This window comes from Pteropus medius, unplaced genomic scaffold (assembly GCF_902729225.1).
Source record: "Pteropus medius unplaced genomic scaffold, Ma_sr-lr_union100, whole genome shotgun sequence".
NCBI lineage: Eukaryota > Metazoa > Chordata > Mammalia > Chiroptera > Pteropodidae > Pteropus > Pteropus medius.
This window is the reverse complement of record NW_024342473.1, coordinates 4,159,539-4,171,999: the sequence shown is the minus strand read 5'-3', so window position 1 is coordinate 4,171,999 and position 12,461 is coordinate 4,159,539. Positions and strand designations below refer to the sequence as shown.

Genomic DNA, 12,461 nt, shown 5'->3' with positions numbered 1-12,461 from the left:
AAAGCAGACATAGGCTATTCAAGCAAAAGCTGAGTTGTACTGCGAAGACTCATCTTCACATAATGTGATAAGAGTTTTTTAGATAACTACACACTTCTGATAGCATCATCAAAGCTGCATATTCATATATACACTTTTTTCTATTCTACAATTTTTAAGAGTCAACACTCTGACTCCAGGCAGAGAATATTTTTTATAGAATAATAATAGAAGTAGGTGATATTATTTTACATGAATATAAGTAAGTTAATAACATAAAACAAATAAATAATTGTATATATTACAGATTAGTTAGCTACATAGTGATTTATTTTTTTGTAGAGGTATAAATGTTTATCTAAATGTATATGGCAATGCATTTCCATTTTCTGTTGAACTATTTTAAAGGTGAAAAATAACAAATTAACTAATTAACAAATCTTGAGGTCAAGAGAGTAAAGCACATTCCTGGCAAGCCTGGTGTTAAATGAGGCATAATTCTAGCCTTCTAGTCTCTGTAGTTCCAGCTCTATTTAAAAGCACCTTAAAAGAATTATTAAGTTAGCTAAGCATGGTTCTGTCAAAACAACAAAGAAATTCAATAATTTAGCTTTGCAAAATCCAGAAATATAAATAAAACAAGATGCATTTATGCAGTCTTGGGCATGGTGTTTTCATTACACTTTCAATGTTTCCCTTAACTTGTGAAATATTTTGTCAGTTTGGAGGAAAGAATAAAAACACCTAAAAATTTCATCATCTCTAAAGAATTCAAATCCAACTCTAACCTCCGAAGATGTCATCTCATCTCTATGTGGGTCTTTAAAGCAATATAAAGCTAAATATATTAATCAGTTGAAGTTGAACTTTATTTTTTTCTGATTTGTAGAATTATTTTTATACAATGTATAACAATGGCATGGTTAGACAGATGTTCTAACGTCATACTGAAATATCTATATTTATTTGACTAGAGAAGAAAAAAAGCAAATTTAGTTTTTGTAGATGGAGGGAAGGTAGACGGAGAGAAGCTGAGTTATGTTCTCTTGGTCTTTATTACTATAGCGGCACATAACCCTTATCTTCAAATAACCTTCAAATAAACCTGTGTTTCCTTAACCCACCAAGGACCTATGCCATTTATATAATTTTACAATTCAATTTTATACCTGATCTCTCCTCATCAACATGTCTTATCTTTCCCTAAATTTGTTATGCATTATTAGCAAAAAAAAAAAGAAAGAAAGAAATTCCAAAGTAAAAGAGAAAATTAAAAAAAAATCTTAGGGCTACTTGTCATAGAGGGAGGAATAAGTAAAGGTGTGGGAGAAAAATATAGAACAGATTAATCATTCTTCTCCACAAGAATAACAAGCATAATTTCACTTTTTCTGTAAAGCTTTTTGCCAAGCAAGGGGTTATGCAAAAAAAAAATCAAATTGCAAGTTCAATGCTAATTTAACTGGAGTTCCTGGCTCTGCCCTGGCCTTTTGGTATCAGTTAACTAACTAAAAATTGGTATAAAGATAGCACAGCTATCATGTAATTCTGTGCCTTTACACAATCACTGGCTGTGTAATATGTACTAATTAGGGGAAAAGGGTCAATATCAACTGAAGAGAGCCTGCTGTAATCCACTGAAAACACAGCTATACAGAGGTAATGAGTAGGTGAACTTGAATAGGGAAGTAGAGTACTCTGACAAGCTTTAGAACCAAAATTCACGTTGCAACCCATTTAAAAAATCATGAATACCTAGTTTCAATTAACTTCAAACAGCATAAGACAAAATAAATAAGTACCAGAGGAAAACAACATGGTTTTAGTGTGCATCCTATTTTCTCAGAGTCAACATCTTAATATCCACTCAGTTAAAATGCAGCAGTTTGAAGTCATGTGTAATAGTCACAGTAAAGAGCCAAAAGAGGAGCATCAATTCCTCATCTGTCTAGAAACAAAATGTCAAGAATCAAAAAATCATATTCAAAAGACAAAATACGTCTATCGTGTCAACAAAGAAAACAGAAAACAGCAATAAAATAATCTGCATGTTTTCCAGAATGAGCTAGCTTTGGAAAGGAGAAATAATATAGTATGCACTGACCATTTACTTTCACTTTATTGAAACAAAAAGTAGAGGGTTATAATGTCTGTCCAAGTACAGAAGTGAAAAGGGTATAAGGGCCTCATGTGTGGTTGCAGAGGACAAGTGCAAAACAGTAATTTATCTGAATATTCAAGATAAATAAGTAAATTCTAAATTGCAAACACAATTTCCTCTTCACCTTTAAAATACACTTTAAATAGCAAAGAAAAATGTATTTTCCCCCACATTCTGACTGCTTTGTAAACATTAATTAATTAATCTCAACAATACCCTTGTAAATGTGAACAGATATTTTCTCTCTGTGGCCCATAAATAAGAAAACTATACTACTAATCATGTATATTTATAGAACTATTTTTCCCTTAGGGGTTTAGGGTGACTTACTATTTTGAAATTACTAAACAGACATTAATCATAACAATACCTCTGTGACGTATACAAAGCTACCATTAGATAATTGTAATTAAGTTTAAAAACAAGGAAAAAATTTATATTATGCATTTTATTCATCTTAAAATCAATCTTGTATAATAGGATAATCTAGGTTGGGTGATAAGAACTCCAGAAATAATGAGATACTATTTTGGAAATATGAAGATGTGGTAGTTTCCCGCCCCCCTCCCATTAAAAACACTAAAAAACTGGCTTCAAATAAATATTAAAATTTTCTAAACAAAAGGAAAAAATTCAGAGAAGACATAAGAAGATAGGAAGTTAAGGACAATAATAAATGTGTAGACATTCTTTAATTTAAAAAGATCTACTCAGTTCTGAAGATAAAGCAGTTTCTAGGTTCATGGAATATAGGAATGAACTAAACAAAGACCTATCATCATTGAGCTTACATTCCAGAAGAAAAGGCAACAAAAAAGTAAATAAGTAAAATAATTTCAGTGAAAAATAAATTACTATGAAGAAAATATACCAGAGTAAGGAGACTAAGAGTGAGGGCCTTGGTATGTGCAGAGTGAGAAAGATATATAATAGAGATCAAGGTCGAGAAACCAAGAAGGGAACAAAAAAATGTTCCATTAATATGAAAACTAAATAATATAACACATGAGATGCTTAGCACATAGTAATCATTCAATATAGGTTTTATGGTTTTGTTTATTTACTGAAGGTTTTATTTTCCTTGATAACTATTGCAACAGTCTAAGCCCTGAATTAGTGTATATTGTGTAGTTAATATAGTAAGTTATATTTTATCCAGGGGAGTACTCTCACAGTCATTCTCACCCCTGCCTGTACATCAGAACCACCAAGGAACATGTATATATAATTTTAATGCCTACAGCACCTGGTATTCTTAGGCGGTCTCCCATTCAAGTACTAACCAGGCCCGACCCTGTTTGGCTTCTGAGATCAGACGAGATCAGCACGTTCAGGGTGGCATGGCTGTAGGTGGAATATATATATAGCTTAAGAAACAAATATGGGAGTTGTAGTACTCACTAAGGTATTCAGAATAAAATAAAATAAAAAAAAAGTGAAAGCCCTGTGGAGATTTAAAGAAACAGATCTGTGAGCTGAATTTGGCCTACAGCTTAGCAGTTTGCCAGGCCTGCCAATTTGACTGCATCAAGTACAAAGGACTCTTATCTCAGTGATGAAGCTCTGCAAAGGGTCAAGTTTGGCTAAGATTTAGCCATATCCTTCAGTACAGAGTGCAGTACCCCTTAACTCCAGGACAGTATCCACTGGGCTGTTCATGAAAAGAAGTAATCCTCGTCTTCTTCATCAGGTATACACTTGCAGCAGAAATTCAGAGAATTCTATAGAGGACAAGCCAGGAAAAAAAAAAAGCAAAGACTACAGACATTCAATAAAGGCTAGTAAATAGCTCCAACCAGCTGAGAATCCTCAGGTAAGAAATCATAAAAACTACATTTTCCATTTTACACTTAAACGTAGCCATTTCAAAGGCATACGGGTTTAAAATAAAGCAAATTATTTTAAAAATTATGGATGGAAAACAAAACATTGACTCCATTAGATAGCATTACAAAAGTTTTTGTTCATCTGTATGTTCAGCTCATCTTTACCTGAAAACACAATGTGGATGAAATCTAAGAAATAGCGGAAAACCAACTAAGAGACCCCTAAGTACCTTCACCTTAAATATGATATAATGCATTTGTATCATTGCTTAATTTATCTGTATTATTGCTCAGTCTAGCGAGTAGTTCACAAAAATGATCACATGTGCATTTAACATATGCATATGCATATAAATATATATAAAGAGATTTCTGAAAGTTTTCATCCTCTAGTGTCATTTGTATCATTGCAAATATTGAAGTTATTTTTGCCCATTAGACAACTGTGTAGAAGCCAGTGTAGCAGTAAAAGTACCACTGAAAATCAAGAGAACTAATCTATTAAACACACACACACACATACATCTTATGCGCTAGTTCTTTCTCTACCTTCTAGCTATTTGAACTGTATTTCACTTAGAGAACACCCTTGATTAAAAAGTAACCTTGTACTCAGGAACAATGCTACTCTCTGGATCATCTATTCATTACTTAACCCCTGTTTTTGATCTAGTACTTCAAGAGCTTGAATAAGAGTAAATTGTTAACCCAGCAGTGAACCAAAAACAGCAGCTGACGGTTAAAAACAATGAATATCTATTCTCACATTTCCCTATAAGGAAGAAAGACTCAAATATATCTAAGGTTTTAGCGATGCTGGAAAAGGAAATAGCGATGCCGATCTGTCTCTCAGGGCATAAAACTCTTGTATTAATTAACAAATGAACACATGTATTCTTTTCTTCCATTAAGAAAAGAAGCAGCATTCTCTTATGACTATGTAAGGACTTTGCCAATTTCTCTAGCCTAGATCCCTGTTATTCCTCTACAAAAATCATGACTGTGACCAACATGCTTAATACTCTCCCTCCTGAGCACATTGAGCACTTGTCTCCACAACTCTTCACTCATTTTTTTCTCCTGTTAGACCATTTATTTTCTTTTACACAAAGTCTTACCCACACTTTAAACCTCACTTCAAATCCTCTTTTTATTGCTACATAGCCTTTTCGGATTACTTTCAAAAGGAAGCGTTTCCCTCTCCTTTAACTCCTACAGAACTTATTTTTATACCTCACCTATGGCGCTTACACACACTGCCTTGCTAACCAGTGTCTACATAATATGCGGTCACTGAAAATCAGCACTGTGAGAGATTACTGGAGACATCTGATCCAAACCTAACCAATGCAGGGAGCCATTCTCTACGTCATTGGCAGACACTCATCTTGGTTTACTTAGCTCTTCACTCCCGTCTTGCTTCCAAGGATGGGAAGTGTATATTTTCTGTATTAAATGTAAATATACTAACGAAATTTGGTGTAGAGTATCCCCACTAAACATCTGTTGAATGAATAAAAATACTTTAAAGTTGAATAGCTCTAACTTTGTATTAGCTCTTCCTCACACTTAGCTGAAATGTAGCTGTCATTTTAACTCAAGACATTTACTTTAAGGTTCTGCCTGCTTCTATACACAATAGATATCACGTGCTTCAAGACAGATTATATGACGAGTTTTATCTTGACCATGCTATATTTCCCCTTTAATCAATTTTAGGTCCTCTCTTCTTAGGGACACTTAAAACTTAGTATATATCCGTCCTCTGAATGCGCAGAGAGTGTGGAATGTCTCTCCACTTGGGACATAGAATAATACCCAGCACTGCACCAATATGCAAATAACAAGTATTTGCTCAATACGGGTTGTAAATCTATTTATGTGACTGGTACAGCATTGGAAAGCCAGAACCATATCATCCCTAATAGATATGTATATTAATTCTAACAATACTATAGTCTGCATACTTATTTCGAAATCACTTCCTGGCATTCAAAAGATCATCTTAATTTTCCCCATAGACATCTGCCAACTTTTCACAAGAAAACTGAAGATGAAAACTGTGGAACCATGAAGGGAAGATGGAGAATTGTGTGCATATACATGCACGTGTGGAAGGAAGAATTTCAAACTGCAAGAAGAGTAGATGGACCAAGCTTCACATTGAAAAGAATAGGTTCAGAGTTGAGATATCTTTTTCTATATTTTTCATTCCTTTAACTTTCAATCTTTCAAGAAATCAAATATCTCATCAAGACAGAAAGAACAGTGCAATTTAACAGTCAAGTTATGATTTTCTCACAGGAGGTATGTAGTGTTGCTCAAGTGCATTTGACTTTCACTATCTATAAATTAGCTAAAATAAACTATGAAATACATGTATGCTTTAGTCAAAATATTTCTTTAATGTATATTTCATAGGGAAATATGTTCCTTACAGAGAGGTAGGACAGTGGTTTCTAGGCTGTTGTCCAAGTTATCAAGGAGATTACAGTATTCCTTGAAAAGATTAAGATAGTTGACTTTAAAGGCACATAATCATTTATTTTTATTGTGATCAAAATTAAAGTGTATGAAGCAATAAACTTTAGTTAATTAAATTCTTCATGATGTATGGCTTTCCACTATTTTACAAAGCTGTTTCCATTGCTTTTGCCCCAAATAGATTTTTTTAAAAAAAATTAAAGGCTTTTTCTATTATCAAACAGCATACTGTGTACTCTGAAATGAATTATGTCCTTAAATATGTATATTATGTGCAAACAATGATGCAGGTTTATCGTGTATGGTGAGCAATGAAGCCCTTCATAACTGAATCAATGGAATTTCTTAATTTTTATGATACTGCTACTACGATTCATTAAAAGCATATGAAGATCCATCATAGAAATGAGAGAAATCTCTTCCATCATCAATAAGTAAAACTGAAAGCAATATGTACCTAGAGATTAGATCATCTGTCAGGAACAATGCATCATTACAGGTTCTCAAATTACTAATATGTAGTTTTCTGAGTGGCAAATTTTATAGCTGAGGGCATACCCGGTTAGTTTCCTAGTTCACAATGAGGTATGTGGAATTCGTGAAGGTTTCAGGCACCTAGGGACTAGACAGAGCCTATGAATAACATGGTTCAATGTTATTCATAAGAAGATTTCAATAAAAAGTGGCTCCAGAGCTGTGGAGCAGCAGTGTTAACAAAAAGAAGACTTTAGTTCCAAATAAGAAATGTTTGTCTTGTTTGTCTAGGTCTGTCAATCAACAGTATTTATTGAGCTCCCATGGTGTATAAAGATTCTTATTTGAAGAAAGCCGACTCAAAAAGGAAAAAGGTGAGAACCTCTGTTTTTTAACTGCTGAAGGAGAGAAGACAATAGATGAATATGTAGTGGAGGCTTATTTTTAATCTATTATTCTCAGAGTGCACATCTGGATAACTGAAGTTCCTCTTTTAAACAGATGTTTATTTTATCCATGTCTGCTACAGAGATGTGACATTCAGATTGCCCTTTAAGAACAAACTTGCTGTCCAGCTGGAAGGACTGTGGTTAGCTAACAGCTAGAGGCTCTGGCTTTGCCTCAGCATTTATTCTCAAGACGGCCCCTGGCCAACCCCCATGCAAGGTAATGGTACAAAAGCACGGCCATTTCCTCTAATGGGCAATCTTTGTTCTGGGGGACACCATTTGGAGATGAGCATTGTGGTCTGACATGACAACCTTCCTATACAATTATGCTTCTGCTATTTTTCTTTCACAGGTGTTACTCATCAATAAACCTTTTGCATGCCTAATTCCACCTCTCGGTTTATTTGTGGAGAACCCAATATGCAACAGAGAGTTTTTATAATGTATTTATAATTTTATTCCATAATTAAAAAAAAATTATTGAGATACCAATACATGCTACAACATGCATGCACCTTAAAAACATTATGCTAAGTGAAACAAGCCAATCACAAAAGACCATGTACTATATAAATTTATTTTTATGAAATCTCTAGAGGTAGAAATTAGATTAGCAATGCCAGGAACTGGAAAGATGAGAAGATGGAAAATGACTGTTAATGGGTATAGGATTATTATGCGGGGGGTGCGGGGGGCGTTGAGAAAAATATCCTAAAATTGATCATGTTAATGACTGCACAACTCTGTGAATATAATAAAAATTATCTAACTGTATACTTTAAATAAGTGTATATAAATTATCTCAATAAAGCCATTAAATTTTTTTATATACTTTCCTGTTTTCTTAAAAAGACTATAATCACAACAGTGTCACTAGGGCATTGTGAGGGCACGTGCACATTCTTAACTGACAGTTGACACTTCTCTGTGTATGAGCATAGAGCAGTCTCACTCTTCTATTTGGGAGAACTGAAGTGAAAACCAAACACCCCAATTTGTAAAATCGTTAAACTAAATTTGCATATAATTTAAAGATTTTAACTTGAGGTTGGACAAAGTGAAACCCAAAGCTCTCTGAGAGAGTGCTCTCTCACTGTTTAGAAGTTTACTTTTCTATTACTTTTGTGATTAGCAAAGGGTATCTAGAATCCATTTGTATGCAGGTGTGTATATAAGTACATATCTGCAACAGGATGCTATGTGAGAATTTTTCTTTTGGTGTGGAATTGTCAAAGATGTACTCCATGTTTAAAAGAGAATAGTCTATGAGCAGCCTAAATATGGACGAGACATGAGCTTACTATAAGGAGGCAAAACTGGCCCTGCTATCACCATCACTTGATCTCCTCTGTAGAATCTGCGAAGTAACAGGATTGTTATCTAGCCTCCTGTCCTCTGTCTTATGAGGAATCCATGTTCATAATGAGAAGCTGTTGTCTCTCCTTGAAGCCAAGAGGAGGATGTAGAGGTAATGCTGAGGGACTATATGGGGTTCCTTTAAAGAAAGGGATTAAGGCATTTTATTACCTGATTAGATGTTTGTTTAGGCAGTTAACAAGTAGATTTGTCTCAGGGCCAGCCTAAGCAGTTGGAAAAGAACATTGAAGAGAGATAGTAGAGATAAGACAGGGCATACCAGTGGATCAGCCTATATTTCCATCGTCTGGAATGTCAAGGATGTATGAGTTTCTGGAGAATCACATGGATGCCACAGAAGGTAGTTGTACCTATTTGTCACATTCCATAAAAAAAGGGTCACTTGTGGGGCAAAAGAATTCCAATAGCAAGCACCTGTGGGTTAGATGAAACAGTTTTGGGAGGAATGGAGATGGGGCAGTGAATAGGTTGCAGTGGGCAGATGATGAAGGAGCAGAATGAAGATTTCAGATCACATCAAGTCATGAGTTAATTTTTACAAAATACACTCAGAGTTGGGTCGAAGTTATCATGCATTAAGTTTTGTAATTATTGTCATCATTTCATTCTAGTTTCCCAGAATAAAGCCTGCAAACAATCAAAACTGCTTATTTTACTCAATCAATAGTATCTACTACTTAGAACAGTGCGATTAACAGCCCACTTTCAAATCACATTTCCTTAAATTCATTCTTTAAGGAAAACACCAATTAGCTACCTATTATAGACAATTAAAAAAATCTGCACACTAATTAACAACCTCTCTATTCAATTTGAACCTACAAATATTCGAAAGCAAACTGCAATGAAAATCTTGGGGGTAATACATTTCTATTTCTCTCTAATGCAGTAATAAATTGTTCTTAAAAAACACTGCACACATTTTTTTTTTCTAAGTCATTTAGGAAGAAACAGAGAGTAGCATACCAGCCCAGTGACATCAAAATATCGAAGACAAGAGATTGAAGATTTCAAGAAAGTGAACTTAACCCAATGATTAATTTCTATATTTTGGGAAAGCTTAGTCTTATCTTATATATCAGAAAAGCACTCATCAATTAATGTCATAATCATCAAAACTAAAATCTCACTAGGAGAAACACCAAGCAGTCAGCTTTACAAAGGCAAACATTGGGTCCAATTTGTCTCTGTGTCCCCTATGCCTAAACCAATGTCTAACCATGCAGGTTTTACAAGACTGTAGATGAAAGGCTGAGCATGTTCATGGAGTGAATAATCTTTTCCTTATTTCTCCATTGCTCTCTAAAATCAGTCAGTCATGAAATGTCAGTTTTACTCTAGAAATATCTCCAGAATTTTCTACTTCTCTTAAAACTCCTTCCAAAATTCTACCAGAGCTTCATTCTCTTATATTCTTACAAGAGTCTCTCCAGTAGTTTCTCTTCTTGCATTATCGTCACATGCACCTTTCTAAGTAACAGTTCATAGATGTTATTCTCCTATTGTGGAACCTCCACTGGCTGTGGTTTTTGTGTAAGATACAATCTAAACAGCTTAGTAAAATATACAAAGCCCTTATGATCAATCTCCAAACTATTTCTTCATGTCTATTTCTGGTTTATTCTCTTACCAAATCTCATATATCTATGTATTAGCAATATCCAGTGTCTCCCTACACTCTAAATAAGCCATGTACTTGCATGCTTTTGCACATCGGCGTATTACCCACCCCATCTTATCTTCATTCAGTAATAACCATGTCCCTATTATTGTGCTAGGTATTGGGTAGAACTCTATATTGTACTCAATGGAAATTTATTATTTTATATTAATACACACCTCTGATGTTACTCCTATCTTAAAGCCTCACCCAACCTCATACCAAGGTAGAGGTGTTCTTATTATGCTTTGGTTTTAATTTAACCTTTGTCTTTCAATTATTTGTGTATGTTTGTAGATCTCTAACTAGAGATGAGGAGCTTTGCCTCTCATTTACATCTTTGACCTCCAACAGAATGCTAGGCTCCAGGAATGCAGTAAATTAAAATATCACAATGAATGAATAATCAAAATAACACAGACACCCAGATATCTGAACAACAAAAGAAATTCAATAATTCAGGCTAAAAAATTCTAAATTAATGCTCATTTGGACAAGGCCCAGAAAGAAATTTATCATCTTTCTTTTAAAATCATTTTTAAAAATCATTTTATCATTTATTTTTGTTGTTCATGTTGAAAGTGTATCATCTTTTAACAAAAGGGTTTGATTACAAAATGTACCTTTGAAAAACGTGTAAAAAATAATTTTAAAAGTACTTGAGGGAAGATTAGGGGAACGGGAGTCAAATGTATGGTTAACAGAGAGAGACTGGACTTTGGGTGGTAAGCACACAATGCAATATACAGATGATATAAGATTGTGCACTTAAAACTTATATAATGTTATTAGCCAATGTCACTCAAATAAATTTAATAAAAAGAGAAAAGTACTTGAGTTAACATTTTAAGTATGTAAAAACAACATGAAAAACATTTATTTCCTATTATAACTTTTGTATTCCTTAATAAAAATAACCTGCTGACTTATATTAACTAGTATTTTGAACTGCTTTTCCATTAATACATACAATCCATCAACCTATAAAATATTACCAACCTCACCTATTCACAGTTAAGAAGTAACAGAATCACCCAAGTTTACATAGAGTTTGATTCCAGGCCTTCAGACCTCCAATGCAGTGCTTTTTTAACCAAATTACCATCTTAACATTTGTTAACTCCGATCCAAATTAATGATTACATATCATTCTTTTTATTTTTTTCAAACTGGCACACACTATGAACATAGATAAAATCTAATATCATTTCTATTTCCTTTTTGAACCCACAATGAAAATATTCTTCAAAGGCAAGCTTGTATATTATTTGTACAGTTCCTTTAAAACAATGCATGCATATGTATTTTTACATATCAGTTATGATTTTGCCAAGTGACTGTCCATGTACATATGACATAGCAGATTACTTCCTGTTCTACATATGAATTCATAAAAAATGTTATCATTGATATGCAGTTTCTAAAGATGGGCATCTAATATTTTTATATTGTAACACATAGAAAATTATAGATAATTTTTGTATTATGGAAAAAAATGGAGGCCTATATTTTCTAAAGTTTGGTTATTGGAAAAGCAAAAGATTTTAAATTTCAATAGTAAGAGACAAGAGACAACAGGGTTTAGACATGGAATAAAGACTTTAGCTATTTTGAAATAATTTCTCGAGGAAAGAAATAAAAGAAAATATAAAATATCAGAAGAAAATTATACCCACTTTTAAAAGAAAGAAATGAAGTTTCTCTTAAAAAGAAAAAATATGTTACTACAGAAAACTGAGCATATAAAAGCATTCAATTTACACTTTCTGTGCATTTCTTTGCTGTTTTCATGGTTGAGTATAAATAATATAAAATGGAAAAATTAAAGGCCTAATAACATGAAAAGAAAAATAATTTGTAATATCGTAATAGTCCACCTTTGGTCCCATTTCAAAATATCTGGAATATTAAGGAAAATAGATGAATAGACATACTAATAATATACTTAAGTAATATTTTATTTAAAAGAACCTTTTATATATAATTCAATTTATAGCCTGTGATGGTTAATTTTATTTGTCAACTTGATTGGGTTAAAGGTTGCCCAGAGA

The 12,461-nt window shown here is 33.4% G+C and overlaps 1 protein-coding gene, 1 non-coding gene and 1 pseudogene across 3 annotated transcripts in view; 1 reads left to right on the top strand and 2 right to left on the bottom strand.

The window, feature by feature from the left end:
- Nucleotides 1–12,461, bottom strand: part of NAALADL2 (N-acetylated alpha-linked acidic dipeptidase like 2) — a 1,088,713-nt gene that overhangs the window by 833,765 nt on the left and 242,487 nt on the right. The gene's annotated exons all lie outside the window — the stretch shown is intronic.
- Nucleotides 705–779, top strand: LOC120604774 (small nucleolar RNA SNORD19). The gene has a single exon (XR_005653421.1). It is a non-coding gene; the product is annotated as a small nucleolar RNA SNORD19 (small nucleolar RNA).
- On the bottom strand, nt 3,375–3,492 carry LOC120604786 (uncharacterized; annotated as a pseudogene).